General features: G+C 45.1%; 1 protein-coding gene across 5 annotated transcripts in view; it reads right to left on the reverse strand.

Annotated features, from left to right (window-relative positions):
* Positions 1 to 18,822, reverse strand: part of zfhx4 (zinc finger homeobox 4) — a 95,174-nt gene that overhangs the window by 66,822 nt on the left and 9,530 nt on the right. Inside the window, exon 1 of one of the 5 annotated variants that reach the window (XM_084340480.1) lies at positions 14,911 to 15,237. The exons of 3 other annotated variants lie outside the window; for them this stretch is intronic. The gene's annotated coding sequence lies outside the window, so the exon portion shown is untranslated. Of the gene's footprint in view, positions 1 to 13,528; positions 13,563 to 14,910; positions 15,238 to 18,822 lie in introns of those variants that run through there. One more of the 5 variants, XM_084340484.1, reaches the window with a different exon arrangement.

The following is an 18,822-nucleotide window of genomic DNA, read 5'->3' on the forward strand; positions in this document are numbered from 1 at the left end:
GATGCCTATATGAGCCATGATCTCAGATTGGAGAAGGAGGCGAAAGAATGGAGACAAGAGAAGGGGGAATCAGGATAATGAGGAGAAATGTAGAGGACGGAAGTGGCTTTTTTTTTTCTTATGCTAGAGCAGGTATGCAGGTTCTATGCCTCAGGTTGATGACAAGTAAATTGGTCTCATTGGTCGCTCAGGTAACATACACCCAACTGCCCTCAGGTCCTTACCTGATATGTCATTGTTAAAGAAAAAAAAATCTGGCCAACATTGGAAATAAACTGCAAGGTGTGAGCGTCATAGGAAACAAAAATACTCAAGTATGCAAAAACAAACTTGTTGACCGGGTGAGAACAAATAGTTGACCCAGGGGCCGTGTTTGTCTTCTTCTTTCCTCTCAGAGCAACAAAAGAATCATATCACTCAAGCCACAGATGGGTCCTAAAATCTGATTTAGGATCAGATTACACCAGCCCTTATCCTGACTTCAATCAGGATGAGGTGAAAACATCTATCAAGTCCTCCAGTCACTGCTTGGAGGCAAGCAGCTCGCAGACTCGAGGATATCCGATTGAGTTTAGAGCCCGGTTTAATTTATTTCTGCTAAGTAGTTTTTCATTATGATACTTTGGATGTGTATCCTAGGTCAGTGTCAGTGTTTATCTGCTGCTTGTACAGTTTCACAGAGACAAAGTTTAATGGATTAAAGACAACTTTGACTGGATTTAACATTTTCACAAATGGACTTTGGGCTTACACAGTCCAGTCTAAATATATGCACAAGTCTTGTGCCTTTGAAGAGGCAATATTTCAAACTAAACTCAAACTGAAACATGAAAATAAACAGTCAGACACTGCTGGGTCGCAGTCACCACTTACTGCCCTTGCTAAAGATTTTTTCCAGCATCAAAGGCAAAGCCAATCTACATAGCTAATGCTTCCATTTTTTTCTCTACTCCCCTTCCTCGAACTCAAAACAGCAAAGACCGAGGGGAGTGAAAAAAAAAAAAGTGGGGATTTTTCTTTTGCCGGCAATCTGGAAACACTCTCTAGTTAATTAGGGTTGATTGGAAATGAACCGCACAAACAAAGGGCAGCCTATGCCCTGACTATTATGACTGTGCACGCGTGCGTACACGTGCACGGGAGGGGGGGGGGGGGACTATAACCACCTTAGAAGCGCATGCTGGTTGAAGCTTCACTCTCTAGACTCTTCTCTTTACCCCTCCACCACCCCCGACCCCCCCCACCCACCTCAGATTAAGGGAATGCACCGCCAAAGAATGTGTGACGACCTCCACTGCCACGGAGCAAAACTTCCAGCCCCCGACGCCACAAAAGGCAAGAAGGTAATTAAGTTTGAAAGAATAGAAGCACTGCCACAAACAATGCGCCAGTGTCCATGGGGAGGGATTGGAAGGAGGGGGTGTTGGTGTATGTGTATATGTGTGTGTGTGCGTGTGTATGTGTGGGGGGTGAGGCAGAAAAGCCATTAACATTCAGTGGCCGGGTGAGAGAGAGGAAGGAGGGCAAAGGGGAACTGAGGATGGCATTCTCTCACTCTGTGCTTCTCCCTGTCTTTCTCTATCGCAGCACGACTCGTCTGTTCATTCTTTTTATTTATCTCTCTTCTTTTCATTTTCTCTCAATCGCTCTCACATCTGGTTTGGACCCCCCCACCCCACCCCACATCCCCTCCTCTGCCCTCTAAAATCACCCCTCACTACACTGCAACAGCTCTCCAATGCTCTTTTTGGCCCCTTTGCTGTTCCTTGTTGTTGCTCTCCATGTGAGGGGTGCCCCCCTACAGGCAAGACACACACACAAATCCACTCATACACATGCGCTACTTTTTTTTTATTCAGACTCCAGCTCTTGATTATCTGTTTTGCAAGGCTAAGTTTGACACTTTGCATATGCTGAAAGCTTGAGGACTGAACTAGCAAACAGCGATACACACACACACACACGCACGCACACAATATCCCAGTTGGCTACCACCTGAGAGTGCTAAGAGCTAACTAGATTACCACCCTACACACTCACATTCACACACACACACAACGTACAAACACAAAACATACACAGGGAGCTTTCATCTTTTTTTGCCACATCTCCAGCAAAGCAGTTTAACTCAATTAGTAAAGAATGTAATTTTATTTACAGACTCCCAAGTAACTTGTAACACACACTTACACTCACACACAGCCAAAGACTCGCACAGTATAAGCAAACTGTCCCTCTCCCACGTGGTTGGTGCTAAGAAAGAAGTATTCATTGCTCTTGCATGTGTGTCTGTGCGTGCGTGCGTGCGCGTCTCAGTGTGTGTGTGTGCATGTGTGTTCGGACAGTGGAAAGATCATGAGACACATTTACGTCAGATGAGTGAATCAGACAAACCACTGCTAATTTCAATGAGGGGTTCCTTTGAAGAGAGCAGGAGGGTGAGAACGAGAAGTGAAAAGCCAGGGAGAGGCGGACAAACACTGACAACAATAGGTAAGTAAGCGAGAGAGGGCGAAGCAAGAGCCAAAGTTTGCACGCGAGTGTTTAAGCACATCCAGCGTCCATCTCTTTTTTCTGCACAGTCGAGGAAAAGCAAGTCGCCAACTAATTGTGGTTTTGCGGCGCTATGTGTTTAGTAATCTGCCTCTCTTTGTCTCTGCATCTCACCAGAGACATGGATTAGTGCTAAAATGATGACTGCTTAATCCTTGATTTGCCTGTGCTAAATAAATATTAATCTAGCCTGCTCATCATGCTCTTGTAAGGTACAACATACACAATATGAAAGGGATTAGATGTTACATAAATCACTGCCTTATCCTTTGGATGAGGCAAAAGCATGAGGCCATACACACACGCGCACACACACACACGCACAAACACACACACACCTCCTCCTCCTCTTTGCAATAACATAGCAAGTTGAAGTGGGTGGCAGGGTGGGATTATTTGCCAAGTGAAATTAATAATCCTGCTAAATACAAAGCCTGCAAAATAAAATAAAAAGATAAAAAAATCTGGTCTCTAAAATGTGTGTTTTCCATTGGTGTGTGTGGACGCACACAATTATATACCACCCCAGGAAAAAAACAACAAATATCACTCATTTGTGTTGATTCAGACCCCTCTCCTTCTCTCACTCTGCTTCTCAGCAGGTTTGTTTAGAAAAAATACTGCTGGGAACATGAAAAATGAAAGCTACCATTGCTGGACTCTCTCTCTCTCTCACACACACACACACACACACACACACACACACTTAAACTGACAAGGCCGTGGTAGTGCAGCGCAGAAGAGGTTAAGCAAACACTGTCCACGTCAGTCAAGGATAGCACACACACTCACAGACATACAGACACAGAGAGCAGTCTCTGACGCAGGCATTTCACATCCACCTGGCAAATATAAACGGCTGGTTATACTGTATCGACTACCACGGGCCTCAGATTCTACGCGTGTTTTAATCCCCGATAACTTGTGAAACAACTTGTTTGTGTAACTTTTTTTACAGACGCAAAAATAGCTTGATACGTTCTTAAAATATTTGCCTGATCACAGGCACAGCGGTGAGAAATTTAAAACATTAAGTACTTTTCCAGCCCCGAAATCAGTTTTGCAAGAGCACCAAGTCCTGCTGATATTTTGGAACCTATAATTAAGCACTTCAAACTAATGTAGCAGCTCCAGCTACTTGTTGCCTAAAGTTCATTCCTTTTAAGGAAAGGGGGAAAAAATGTCACAAATGTTTCCCTATTTGGTGAAAGATGCCTATCAGTATCAAGTGACCAAAAAGCATGTAGTACAGGCAGCGATAGGATGGTACATATTAGTCAATGCATTGCACCACAGTAGTGTGGCTGCCGGCTGTCTCAAATGCTATCATTAGTCTATTATGGTCTGAACAGGTAGGGACATCTTGTCTCTCCTTTGCGTTAAAGTCAGCTGATTTATGTTTGCATAACTTGTGCTTATCTGTGCAATTACACTGCGAAATACGAGAGAAGAGGTCAGAGAAGGTCAGAGAGGAGAAGAGAGGAGAAGAGAAGAGAAGAGAAGAGAAGAGAAGAGAAGAGAAGGTCTGCTTTCACAGTTAGCACTTAAGACACAGAGACACCTTGCTAATTGTACAGACATTTCTCGGACATGGCGACCAAACCCACCACTTCTTTTCAAGGAGTAACAATAAAGTTTAAAGTTCAAACCCCCACTGTTTTCTAAAGACGGTACTCGGCGGGACCCTAGCCCTGTTATTATCTTCATAAACATAATCATAGGGCAGGTATCCTGACTGACGCCACGAGCTATGTGCCCCTCTCTTAAACATCTCCCGAGCACTTCTCTGACACGCCACAAAAAGACCATTAATGTCTCGAGCAGTTTCGACACAAAAAATGCGCGGGGCCTCACATAAGAAAAAAAAAAAAAGCACAGATGAACGCACTTCGCATTTAGGCACACTTGTGTAAAGATGGGAGCAGGGAGTGAGGGATTTGTGGAAAAACACACACACAACACAAGTGCACACGTACCTTTTGGCTTTCCAAGAGCTCGAATGCTCGTGACAGGTCTAATTTCTGGACCCAGGGAATTACTAATTAACTTAAGCTTTTGGCTCTCTATTTAATTAGAGAGGTCTCCAAATGAACTTTAGACCAAAGCCATTTGCTTTTTAAACAAACCCCCTTTTTCTGACAGCTGTTGTGAGTTTGCCCTCTTCTCACAAAAAACCACAAGGAAAGCACAGTTGTTATTTATGCCATCATAGGCTCTTTTTCTGGTTACCGTGGGAGGGAAGAAAGAGAATGGGGTGGGGGGCGGCGGGGTGGATGAGCGATGGAGTTGAAAAGTGTACATTTTAATTGGATTTCACTACAAACAAACAACTGTCAGATGTAATTAGCGTGGTTTTAGATTAGCACCACAATATTCCTTTATCAAATAAACACCATGTCACGCAAATCCAGGGCCAGCCCGCTGAGAGGGAGCCGAGATGAAATGGACCCATTACCTTACTGCTCGCTGCAGGAAATAACCGCTATTAGATATAACTGACACCGCAACATATTAAAATCTTAACATGTAAGATAAAAAAAAACTTCTCACTCTGTACTAACTGTTAACTGAAATGAAATGAAGCTCTCTTTCTTGCATTTTTTTCCTCTGTACAGTATGTGAGCGTATGTGTGTTGCGTTGCCCTCAATGTGACAACCAGGGGAGCGTGGAGGTCAATGACAAGGCAGCTGAAGACCAGAGTCAGCAATATCTCTCTCTCTTTTTCCCCTGCCCACTCTCAAACATACACATGCGCTCACACATTATTCTTACGGCAAAGCAAAGCCGATTTCAAACAGATGTAGTCCGTATCTTACTTTTGAAATGACATATATCTTAAACAAGGGTATAAGCAAATATGCTGGAGTCTTTGAATAAAATCTCGGCCGCCACTTCTATTACAAAAAGGTATAAGGAGGGCCTCTGACAAGCCGAAGAGAACACCGGACCATCCATCACCACATCTTGACACTTGTTTAGGTATTGTGTTAAGGAAGAGGTCCATTCTTCAGGCATACTTTGCTTTTTTAACAATTCCTCCGAAGCCCTCCTATATCTGCTCATCTAAGCCTGGATGAAACACGGCAAAAGCTCCCCTCTTTATTTAGTCTAGGGGCAGAGAGCTGATACATCAGTGAAACCGCTGACAAAACCGGCCCTGTTAATACCTACAATTTCATATACAAGAACATTCCTACGCCTGCTCTGCTCTTCTTCTTTTACTGTCACAGAAAAAAAAAGGGAGTCTTATTTTTTTCTTTTTTCTTTTTAAAAGCAAATAATTAAAGATTATTCCACTGGCTGGTGCCAGGCCAGAAAAAAAGGAGGCAGGGGTTTGAGAGGGATAGTGTTGGCTGGAGTCTCCTCAGGGGAGTTGTGGAGACGCATGCTTGCTTGCCTGTAGTAGATCAGACTGAGACCTACATCGGAAAAGAAAAGATTCTGGTTTTTTTTTTGTTTCTTTTTAACCGTTCATATATCCCCGTAGTTAGAAAACAGCACAGAGAAATATTCATATTTAGTGTTGCCTTTTTAAAATCTTTGAAATTGTATGAAACGTTTTGTGCCGTTATCTGAGTGTAAATAATAATAACAATAATAATAAATATAATAATAACAATAATAATAATAATAGAGAAGGTCTCCATGCAACTAAAGCTTAATTCTTGGTAAATTCGTCTCATCTCTCATTACACTGTTTGTTTAAGCCCACAAGTCATGCATAATTAATTAGCCACTTATTCCCTGACGAGCCCTGCCAATGGCCTTGATATCCACATGCTATTGCCTTCAGGAATACCGAATGCCAATCATGTCGCACATGAGATATACATGCATGCACAGGCGCGTGCAGACGCTGACACACATACAAATAATATACATGAAGGGAGGGAAAATAGTAAGGTTGATTTGATACAGACATCTTGGAAGGATTTTGTTTTAATTCCCCCAGATATACAGTATCACTCTCTTTTTATTCCTCCTTTTTTTCCTCTTAAGGTCTATTAATGAGCATGTCCTGTGACCGGGCTCTCAGCCTTTTTCAATCCCCGCCTTTGTCTTTGGCCAACGAGGAAGAGAATGCATCATTTGTCATGAGACGTCTTGTGCTATTGTGGTGTATCTTTTCTCAAACCTGGAGAAACTTAGTCATTCATCAACTTTTTTTTCCCCCCCGTCTTAACTCGGAGCTCGTCTTTTTAACTTCTCTTTGGATGAGGTAGCCGTGCATATTTTTTTTTTCTTTGGTTCTGATTTTTACCTTGCCAGCTTTTACAGCTATGAAAATACTTCAGAGAGCGATCGATAAAATGTGGCATATAACCTTTTGTACTGTGCATTATTTTGTTGGTAAGTACAAGAGGGACAAACGTTTCTAAAACAAAAAAGCCTGCCGAATGCTTTGTTGAATATGTAAGATGAGGGCTTTGAGGCACTCACATGGACCTGAAGGGCTGAGTGAGTGTCCTTCATAGTGACTGCATCAAGGCGTATTGAGGACAAGCAATGTCACGGTCTGAAAGGTAACTGCCGCCTAAAGTCTACGCCGATAAAAGTATAGTTAAATATGTACAGAAATAAAGTAAAAAGTTCAGAAATATCAGCGAGGAGGGAGTTTCTCCTCGCATTCAAAGTGCCCAATCACTGCTCTCCCCTCCCTACCTGACCGCCACGCCACAGAGAAAAAAAAGATCGTCCAGAGATGCAAATGAAAGACGAGACAGAGAGCAACAGAGAACATGATACGGAGAAACCAACAGAGATCCACAGAGAAGGCAAATCAGTGAGATAATATGAGCGAAAGAGAGAGGCCTCATTTTTTCAACAGCCCATTTTATTTCACCTAAACCCGAGAATCTTTGCCACCCCCGGGGCCCACAGGACCTCAGATCAAACAGAACGAGTCCTCGAACACACGGCCCCGATTGTTCTTTCTCCACCCTGCGAAATCCCCCCACTTCCACTTTGAAATGAAAAGAATAAACATATTATTCTAAATGAAATACCCAGGACCCATGTTTTTTTTCCATGGCTAATATCCTGTATGAGATGGCTGATGCAAAATAGGCAAGAGAGAGCCTGAGAACGGGACGGAGCACAGAGGGAAGAGGAAAAATCCCCTTCTTTCTATTTTCCCTTAAGAGACTGATGAAGGCCTGGCGAGATGAGAGAGAGAGACAGACAGAGAGAAATGAGGGAGAGAGAAAGAGAGAGAGAGAGAGGGTAACGCAATCCTGACTGGCGCAGGACCAACAGCAACAAAAACATTTAGATAACCGCGCTCAATAATGAACGATTTCAATGAGGACAAAAATTACATTTCCTACAGATAACATGCCCCCTTCCCATAACAGAGCCAAAAGAGCCCCGAAACCACGTCATGCTCAACAGTGGTGCGCTGGAGTATTATGTTAGGGGAGGGTTGTAGTAACTATATTAGTATCCTTTTACCTCGCCAGAGACAGGACTTTACTGGTTGTAAGGAGATAGAGTTGGCAGATCTGACAGAGACAGATTCTGTATGACAACTCGACTAGCTCCGCTGGAGAAGCAACAAATCACTCCTCAACCAACGATTACCGATCTGCAACACACACTACAAGGGCCACTCAAAATAACACTCCACATACACATAACCAAGGATCGCTGCAGCGCACTTGATCCTCACAGGTGGTGCAGGTCACAGCGAGAACACCATCCCCACCTTTCCCATCCGCTAAGCACTCAACTTCCTTTCATGCCAAAGTCTGTCAAGTTGCTGAGAGGGGAAGAGGCAAGAAAGGAGGAGATATAGCGTGGAAAGGAGGCAGAGAAAGAGAGAGGGAGTCTTTGTCCTCCTCCGCTCAGCTCCAGCACGTTTCCTCCTCGGGTCTGGACGGCATTAGCATATGAAAGGCGAGGGAAGGCGTGCAAAAGGTCAAAGAAAGAGGATCCTGTCCAATGAGAGACAACAAAAACAGGCCACACCGGCCTTTGTGGCGTTCATGTTCTCCGCTGCCCAAACCTCACGGCCCTCCCTCAGCCCTGGATCATTTCCATACGCCAGATGCAATGGCAATGATGACGGTTGATCATAAATTACTCACAAAGTCGAGTCGGGTCATGTGGAAGTCACGGTGGCAATTTTAAAGCTGCGTCACCACCCCGGTGCCCCCTCCTACCGCTACCAGCCGAGCTCACTCACACACACACACACGCAGGCATTCACATAAAACACACCTGCCTTACAAGTCTACAGTCCTCTCTACCCAGACGATATCCGACCAAATCCTCAGCAAACATCTCAATAAAGGAAAATGTAAGAACAGTGTAGTTTGATTTGATCCATGAAAGCCGCTCCCTTCCTTCCATGTAAATGCTACCTGAGCCACATCCATCCACTACATAATTGCACACTTCAGTGCTTTAGGGATGCAGTTTAGTATATACATGGAGGCTTAGGGTGCCTGAAGTTTACCAGTCTCTACGGTTACTCTATTATCATACATATTGGCTCACATGACAGCTTCCATCTGCTGGCATCCGAACAAACAGCCAAAAACACCAGCCTTGTGTTTCCGGGGTCCTCTCCAGCAAACACAGTCCTCTGCCGGCAACAGCGGGCCAGAGACAGAGGGACTGGAGGGGAGAGAGGGAGGGAGAGAGAGAAGAGGGGTAGAGCATTTCATCTCTCTTTCATCTCTGTCACCCAGTCAAGCGTTCAATGCCCCATTCAGCGCCTGCCCAGCATTATGCAAAATAATGCTAATCCCCTTTCCCGTGCTTTCACACTTGTATAAACCGCCGTTCCTGCCTCTGAAAAGCAATTATATCAGTTTACGTTCCTGTCAAAAAACAGGATTAGCATGCAAGTACTAGTAGCACCAACTAGGCCCAATCTCTATCCACCTTTGGCTAGCGGGAAGCACAGAAAATTAAATGTTTGTCCACCCTCCCCCTTAAAAAGAAAGTCCTGCTGCTTGGTTGGGGGTAGCTATAAAGATGTGTTGTAATTAGATATTTGGATGGAATGAAAAGAAGGGCTGAAAGTTTCAAAGGCAGCGCTCCTTGTCCCTGTTATTTAGGCCCCGGCTTCTCTTTGCCAGAATCTCAGCCTTGTACAATAATCAAAAACAAATTCAGCTATGTCGCTACACAGGGCCGCACCGGTCTCGCAGTCCCAGTCCCGCTTTTACAGACAGCAGTGTGTCACACATGTGACACTCGCAGACTGACACACAACTGAACTGTTGTCGTCCCTTCCGACACATTGCTGCCACATGCGCACGGGCTTGCCAGTGCACAGGCGCGCATGCAAACGCACACAGCGAGCAGACAAGGAAAGATGGCAGAGTATTTTTGAATATGCAAATGCTTGTACGAGCGGAACGTGTGTAAATAGGAGTCATTGTGTGCTGCTTTAATCTGGACAGTCGGGCCTCTCTTTCTATCCCTCTCATGTTTTTTGGGGGGGGTGGGATGTACACCCATCCCGACTGACGACAGATCAGGGGACATTAGTCAGCACAATTAGCCAGGTCGTCATGGCGACTAATGAAATTTGGCAAAGCGGCCAGCCAGAGACTTAAATGAGCTAGCTGGTTATGTGCTAGCACGGGGGGCTGGCTGGCTGGCTGGCTGGCTGGCTGCTGGCTGGTTGCCTTACACACACCCATTATTCTCTTTTCTGCCGTGGTGGTACAATGGAGTCACTTGTATCTCAGCCGATACCCACCGGCGGTACAAGCTCTCCGCCTGACAATTTGCATATGTTAATATAATTAAGTGCTAATTACACTAAAACTCGCATATTCACAAGCACCCTCCCCGGGAGCTACGGAGGGGCTTGATCTCGTTCCAAGTCTTTAACCCTCCTCCGCCTCTCGCTCAGTGTGTGTGATAGAGAGAAAGTGTGTGTTAGCGGTGGTGCCCCAGGGCTGACAAAGGAAGCCCCCCTCTCCGAGACATAATGCTGAGCTGCTGCGGACTTCTTAGCTTCTCCCCCTACAGGCCTTGCTGAGCCGGGAGACCCTGACACTAACCACTGCAGACCGTCACCCCGGTCTCTCTCTCTCTCGAACACACACACACACACAAACACACACACACACACACACACACACTCCATAACCTGAGAGAATATCACACCTTGATCCATCTAAAATATTCAGCTGTTAGAAAGCTCTTTGCATCAAAAACTACATGCTTTGAACAGTTGCATAATACATGTTGCATAAAACACCATCTATGAAAAGAGGCAGAAGTGTAAAAGAGAATCTGAAAAAGACAACTTGGCCCATCAAAGTCAAATACGATTGGTGCAAAACACTGCTTTTGTGTATGTGTCTTTGGCTGGGGTTGTAACTACACAGCTCCAGCTTGGCAACCGAAGAATTTTTTAATTTTTTTTTTTTTTTTTTACTTTGTAAATTCAACCACCCATCATCCGTGTGAGGAGAATGCTGGATATGCTCAATATTGAATCTCCTCAAAGCTGGTGACCAGAATGATAGCAGTTATTTGAGCCGTAGATAAGAGACAAAAAATCTACATGATTCCCCCCAGTGAGTATGCGTGTATGGATGTGAGAGTGTGTGTAGGCCTGCCGTTTTGATAATGGAGGACAGGCGGTTGTGCTTTTCACATCGTAATGGCCGTGAATCAGGGAGGAAGCCAAGCGGTCGTGCTACAATTAGAGCTCTTTTGTGCCTCTTCCTCTGTCTCTTTCTCCCTCTCTTTTCGTGTTTTCACTCGCTGACACTCTCCCTATCAAGGGTATGTTAAAACAGTCTACTCTGCTCTGCTGCAAAGGCTGAATGGGGCGGGGGGGGGGGGGGGGAGCTGTGTATGGTGTGGGGGGGGATTCACACTGTGCTGCTGCTGGACACGCACATACACACGCACCAGATGGTACAGGAAGGAGGATTAAATAAACACACATGCACAGACACACACCTATCGGCAGACAGACGCCTCTGTGTGCACTGTCCCTTAATGAATGTCTATGGGGAGTCAAAGGGTCCAAGCTCATTTAGTTGACTCTCAATGAGATGCAGCATTATGACTATGGTAATACGCTCCTCCCTTCCCCAATAATCATACACAGGTCATTGTGTCAGAGTGATTCATTTCTATCACACACATACGCCAGATGTTATTACGCAGGAGAGTAAATCTCTCCAATGGATGTCGATGTGCTTCCATGCAAAAAAGGCGAAAAGCGGAGGAGAAAGAGAGGAGGAAAAAAAATATATATTGTTATAGCAGCCCGGCGTGTAGTAAGCTATACTGTTCGCTCGAGCATGACGGCTGGTAATGCAGGTTTGGATGTAGCTCTGTGTGTGTGTGTGTGTTTGAGGGGGGGGGGGAGCTCCCCTTCGCTAATACCTGCTACTCGGATTACCACAGCGTCTTAAGTATTCAACCGGACTCATATTTTCCCTTTCTGCCTTTTTAGCCAAATTGGCTGTCTTTACACTGTAAAGCAGCGATATAGCCCTCCTTACTAAGGGCCTATGGGGGATCCACGAAGAAGAACATTAAAATGCAGCGATAGCCTTGTTGCAAAGCTCCTCTCTATTTCTTTCTCTCTCCCTCTCTCTTTCTGCAGCAAAGGCTTCTAAATCATCCAGCCTCCTCTATTAGACGGGAGACTTATTGAGGTAGAAACCATAAAAAATGAAGAAGGGAAATTTAATCCCTGAAATATTGATTTGCACATTAATATCAGATAGGCAGAGGGCAATCTAGCCGGGTGGAAATGACACATTGTCGACCCCTAGGAGAGGCCCGAGCCAATCTTCTAGCTGCATGTGTCTTGGGCCCAGGAGTTATAGGACAGACTCAGCCCCTGTCTCCCTCTCCCTCTCCCATCCTCTCCTCCTCCCAGTACCCCTCTCATCCCTCTCGCCCCCCCTCCCCTCCATCCGCACCCTTAATGAAGGCTGCAATGCTGAAAATGCATTAGCTTTTAATAATCAAGAAGCATTTTCAAGCCAACAGCTATTGTCCTCCCAGGGCTGTCTGCCCATCTCTCACACTATATGTTTTTTTTTTTGTTTTTTTTTATCCCTCCCCTCCACTGCTACGGGTAAAAATGAACGTTACAAGCTGCTTAACTAACATGCAGAGATATACACACCCAGCCTTTGATAGCACCACGACACCCCGTGCAGAAAAACAAAAACAAGGGGCCAGAGCTTCTGCAAACATAAACCTCAAAAAATCCCTCATTTGCAAGACGAGCAAAATAACACAGAGATTGTGTTATTATAGAGTGAGACAATAGCATCATTAACTGATGAAATTCGCTGCAATTAGACAGGATCGTCTCCTGTCATAATTCCACTTTTTAATTTTTTTTTATTATTGTTAGGCCTTGGCTGTATTTGTGGAATGAAATGTAGGATTTTCTACGCAGATGCAATTAAATGGCCTGAGAGATGATCCATCCTGTCCAAAATACATGAGTGTTCGTGGTTTATCAATCTTTAAAATTGATTCTGATTTAAGTTACATTTAATTGACAGAAAAACAGAAATCATTCCATGAAATTTGGCTTTTAATTTGAAATAAGTGCCTACGTCTTCACATATTGTAATAATAATAAAATTAACAATTATTATAATAATAATAAAATTGATTAATTCTCGTTTACGAAGCGGTGGTGACGCTCCTTATTTGCCGTTTTGTGATTCCAATGAAAATCACGCATTTTGGTTGAAAAACTGGCTCACGTCACGTGTATAAAAATGCAACGATCCAAACAAATTTTAAAAGTCTAACACATTTGGGAAAAACTGCTTTTAAGGGCTCGATTTTCAGGGGAGGAAGTCGCTGTGAGATCCGTCTGAAAAAAGGCAGAAAAGCCGTGCAGAAACAGAGACAGTCCTGTAAAAAGGTCGCCTACCCTATACACCGCTGGAGCGTGCAGAGTCTCTCCACGCACACACACTCTCTCACACACACACACACACTCACTACACCGTTACATACCCGGGTTGGAGACTGACTGGCCCCTTGGCCCTGATGTTTTGCTTTTTTTTTTTTTTTTTTTTTTTCCTCCCGTGCGATCGATGTCCCCCCTGTCACTGTCGCGTCCCAATCCGAGCCAAGTCTATCTGCCTACCTCGAAAAAAACAGCCATCAGGGCGCAAAAATACCTGAGAACTCCCACCTCTGCGCTCTGTCTCCTCGAAATTAATACACAACAACACAAACCGACAACTTAAAGAAGATGTTGCGACCCGCATCTCTGGGAATTAAGAGAGAGAGAGGGGGACAATTTATATCAGGAAATTATAAACCCACGGACGCGGATGAGGACCGAGGGTGGAAAATGGAACTTATAGACTAATGGATGGAAGGCGGATTATAAAAACGCGTTAATATCGGTATAAGACAATAGAGCAACGGTGTGGATACAATCTGCTCTGTCAAAAGCCGCTGCTAAAGGGGGAAAAAAGGAGCCAGGAGTTGGCTGGCTCTAAAGGGACTCGCCGTGCTATCAGTAGCCCGACGATCGCACTCCCTCCTGGGCGACGCAGCCACCCACGCCTCGGTAAAGTGAGACTACTTTTAAAGCGCAGCAGGTACAGATGTATGGACTGCGATCGGCAAATGCGTTGCTTTTGCGCCGATCACCGTAATAACCAGGTGTTACACCCGCTATTTCGAAAGATATACACTTATGCACACGGAGGGGGATCGTGTCGGGAGACTGATCGAGTCACTTCGGCCGTGCCTGGAAGGTGCACGAAACCCGATGTGTTCAAAACTGCCTTTGAGCGGTGCGGTGCATCCGACTGACCTCTTCGAGTGAGATATCTGGAGGTTGGGGAGTGAAATGAGGAGTCGGGCAGTGGGGGGAAACATCGAGACGGACCCCTCGACTAGAAACAAGCTCAAAGCGGACATGTCCGTCCGAGGGGATCGGACTCCTGGAAAGGCAACGCCAGTATCCGCACTGCAAAGCCACAAAAGCGGAGAAACGCTCGGCTCGCCTCGTCCTGTCTAGCGTGGGGTGTTCAGTGTATCAGCACACCGCACAGCCTCGCCAACAATCGTATATAAAACTTTGCAAAAGGCAGGTCTGGACGTGATATCCTACTGTAAGAGCACGGACACATGCGTAAGAACGCCTCCGACACTGTCACTCGCTCGTTTTTATTTGAAGCCAAAGCGCCGGAGTTGCACTAACATCACGATATCCGCCTTTATTCTGGACTAAAAAACACCCAGCACCTGTTATCCAAACAGCCCCGATGTCAAAGATCCACCAGCGAGATAGATAATCGATACCCGACCCCTAAATTTAACACACACCCCAAACTACTCAATAAAAGTTAAAGGGAGAGGTGGAAAAGGAAAAAACTTACTTTCTTCCCCCTCCAAAGCCGTCACCTCCGCTTCTCTCTGCTCTTGGGTTTAGAAAACAGTCACATCCAGCGGCTCGGGTAAGTGGACAATCAAAACGTGGAAAAACAGGGAAAATTACAATAATCCTCCAACTTTATATTGGGAAAAGGGGGTAAAACCACAAATGTCAAGCGTTTAGAGAGCTATCCCTTATTTTGGTTCCGGTGGCGGTGAAACGACGTGTCGACGGGCTGCCTCGCAGTTTCTCTTGTGGACGGGGGTCGGGAAACGGAGGAAAGGAAATGAAAATCCGATATGTCTTTATTCTGCTAATTATTATCGTTTTAGCCCTGTTTAAAAAAATGGCTGATTAAGTTGAGTGCGCATGTCTTTGTGTGTCTATTTCCCGATATGCACTCTGGGAATGGGTAGAGAGACAGAGAGAGAGAGGGCGAATGTGAGTGAGAGAGAGAGAGAGAGAGAGAGAGAGGGAGAGAGAGAGAGGGAGGGAGAGAGAGAGAGAGAGAGAGAGGGAGGGAGCAAACGAGAGACGGAGAGGGAGGGAGAGAGAGGAGAGAAGTGTAATTAGTGAGTTGATCAACAGTCTCCACATTGCAAATGACGCGCACACGGAGCCCTGGCGGCCGCAGAGGTCTATGCGCGCAGGAGGAAAAAAAATCCTTTTGTATGGTTTCTCTCCAAGGGCCAAATCACATGTAGAACAATGGGCAACCGCTTCCTGCACACCAAACAGGCTGGACACAGAAATACTTACAAGTGCTTAGAAGTCATATTTGTCTATAAAAACAAGATTTCCGCAGATGAATGTTTCCGTGCCGAAGCGCAGAAATCCCCCAACGCAGCCCTTTTTTTCTTTATTTTAAACTGAAGCAAATACACGATTATTTTTCTTCCGTCCATGATGATTATTTGCGTGTTAAAACCAGCTGGATTTGATTGATTATGACACTAACAGGTGACTTTTTTTCCTCAGATGCGCAGAATGAACCGCGTTTGCGGATTCCGGGGGAAATGTAAAGAATGTAAAAAAAAATACTCCTTTCTGTGAGGCTTTTTTTGGAAAATGACTGAAAGAGCTGAACTTTGTCAATAACACTTTTTAATCACTCATTTGCATAAAAACAGAAACACACCTGAGAGAGAGAGAGAGGGAATCAAAAGCACCCCAAACACACGTCTTGCGCCGCGCGTCAAAACGGGCCTGCACATGGTGTAGGATATATTTTATAGGCAAAACATCATGTATGTACAAATGCACAAAACACGTGCGTAATTTACGCCACATATGGATGCACACTTTTGGCTCCTTTTATTCTCTAATAATATAGTCGTGTGTTTTTTTTCCCAACCCCCTTGGAATGAAGAGACTGCATCTGATCTGCTGCAAATCTAAACATTCAGGCTTAAAAATCAAAGCCACGATGCATCACAGTAATCCACCACATGTTGGAAAGTCATCACTGCCCTTTCGGGACCGCTGAGGCCCCGTGTGGGTTCAATAGAGCCAAACTGCAAAATCCAATACAGGGTCACACAAAAATCCCCCTCTCTATTCAAAGCTCCATTCACTGGCGTTTATATTTAGTGTCCTAACAAAGTGCATCGGTCTATTGGCCCTATATCCTTTCAATGCAAACCGTTTACTGTGTGTTTTCCCCCCGGTTTCTTAATAGTGGCTTTTGGGCAAGAGGAAGACTTTACACAGTCTCAATCGGGGAGAAAATCAAGAGATCTTGTTCGCCTTCATGGAAAAAATCGAAGCTGGGGGTGAATTGAACTGCATGAGCCGGGGCTTGGGATGTGATGATAAGGCTGCTGCTGGCAAGTGAACTACTAGGTCTACTTTGCAGCCACATTGACTGGACTGCACCCATACCAACTGGATCCTTAAGAAGCCAAGAGATCCGAGCCCGACCCGACCTGAGGCTGTTTATTCTGGGTTTAGAGAGGTCTCTGACAAAGGGGGTGGGTGGGTCGAGGTGAGGAACAGAGGCGTCACTTTTTTCACCCGGATCCAAGGCTCCTGCTGCTGCTGCTGCTGCCGCTACTGCTGCTGCAGCTGCCTGCCTGTCCTCCAGGGGGGTTTTTCGAGCCTGTCAGCCTTGGGAGGCGTCGCTCACAGACGGCTTGGAGAACCGAGTCTACCCGCTGCTGCAGCGGACGCGCAAAAAAGTCCAGCGGGGCCGTGCGTCGAGCTTCCCAAAGCTGCATGGAGAGGACCTATTTCTCATTTGCGACTTTATACACCCAAACGGAGGACTTTTGTAGACATAAGCCACCTTGATTTTTCTTTTTTCTTTTTTCTTTCCTCCGATCATCTCCTTTTCTGTGAAAGGATGTACTTATTATCCACTTTCGGGTGATTAAAATTTGTGCGCGCTGCTGGCATTTTCAGCGGAGTTGCGTTTGTTATTTTATTTGTCTTCGATGAGAAAAAGAGAAAGTACAAAGCGGATTTAGAGAACTGATATAGGCTGCCGCTTATCTTAACCTCCTGCGTTTTGTAAATCCCCCCGGTCTCCACCCTCCCTCTCTCCCTGCAGACGATGCTCTTTCTCCGGAGGACCGCTCCACAATAGACCGCGTTAACTAATATTTCGCCCCATTTCCATATCAGCAGCATCCTCAATTAATTATAGATTTTTATCTGTAAACTCCGGTCTGGTGTCTCTCTCTCTCTCTATGTGTGTGTGTGTGTGTGTGTGTGTGTGTGCCTGCTTGCTTGTGTGTGTTCGTGTGTGCGTGCGTGCGTGTGCCAGTATTTGTGTGCTGTAAAACAAATAAATTACCAAGAAATGTCTGTGTGGCATCACCAGAAACACGGACCAGGCGGACTGAAATTAAGCTCTTTTAATTAAAGTGTAATCATCAAATATTTAAAAGGTGGTTGTTTTATTTTCTAATGCCTCTGCTGACGTGTGAAAGGCAGTATTGAACACTCAGTGATCTTATGCCACTTGAGTAGATCAATAACTTTGATCCGTCCGGAGATATTACCATAAAGGCTTGACACAGAGGGAGATGTCTGGATGGGACCACTGTGGCTCCATCAATATATTCTCTGAAGTCAAACTGAAAACATGGATCCGTGTTATCTGTAAAAAAAATAAAAAATCTTTTTAAAATGATTTGGTTAACTCCTCTACAAGCAGTCACCTGGTCAGTGTGTTCTGGATGTGCACGCAGCCCTCCACCTTGTTTGTCCTATGCGTCGGCGCCCTCATGGGGTTGCATGGCTGACCCCTCTGCCTCATCAGGACACACACACACAAAAAAAAACAAAAAGAAAAAAAAACACGCAAAAACCCCACAGCTCTGACCCGCAACCTGCCACAGTGACCCACTGGCCAACTCTCGTGCAGCAAACACACGCACAAACAAGCTTCATAAAGGCCCATAAAAGAGACAATAAGAAGTTAAGTGCAACTCTTTCAACGCAATGACACCAACAGAAGACGCCGCCACTCACTCCAGAATAATTCAAGCAAAATTAGAAAAATCCTTCTTTCGAAATATGAGCGATAATTCAAACTGTATTTTCACCTAAACAAAACAGCAATCTGCCACGCAGAAATCCCCCAAATGTCAAAGTCACTCGTAAGCTGTCACCTGCGTTCAATCGAGGTGCGGAGCTGCAAAATCGGTTAATTGCGAATAAATCTCAAAACAGGCAGAATTATTTCTGCGATTCCAGCGAATTAAAAAGTCGAAGAAAACATTCCCCTTCAACTTGTTTGCAGGCAAAACACTCCACAGAGAAGTGGGCAAAAACAATTGACTCCTTAGCCACAAAACGAGGAAAACGCAGCAAAAAACTGTGAAACAAAATCAAGTTTTTGCCCATACATGCTCAACATAAAGTCTCTTGACGTTTTCCCACACTCAGCCCTAAAGCCATCCAACATCGCTCC

Source organism: Pagrus pagrus, assembly GCF_965226575.1.
Source record: "Pagrus pagrus genome assembly, chromosome: 20".
NCBI lineage: Eukaryota > Metazoa > Chordata > Actinopteri > Spariformes > Sparidae > Pagrus > Pagrus pagrus.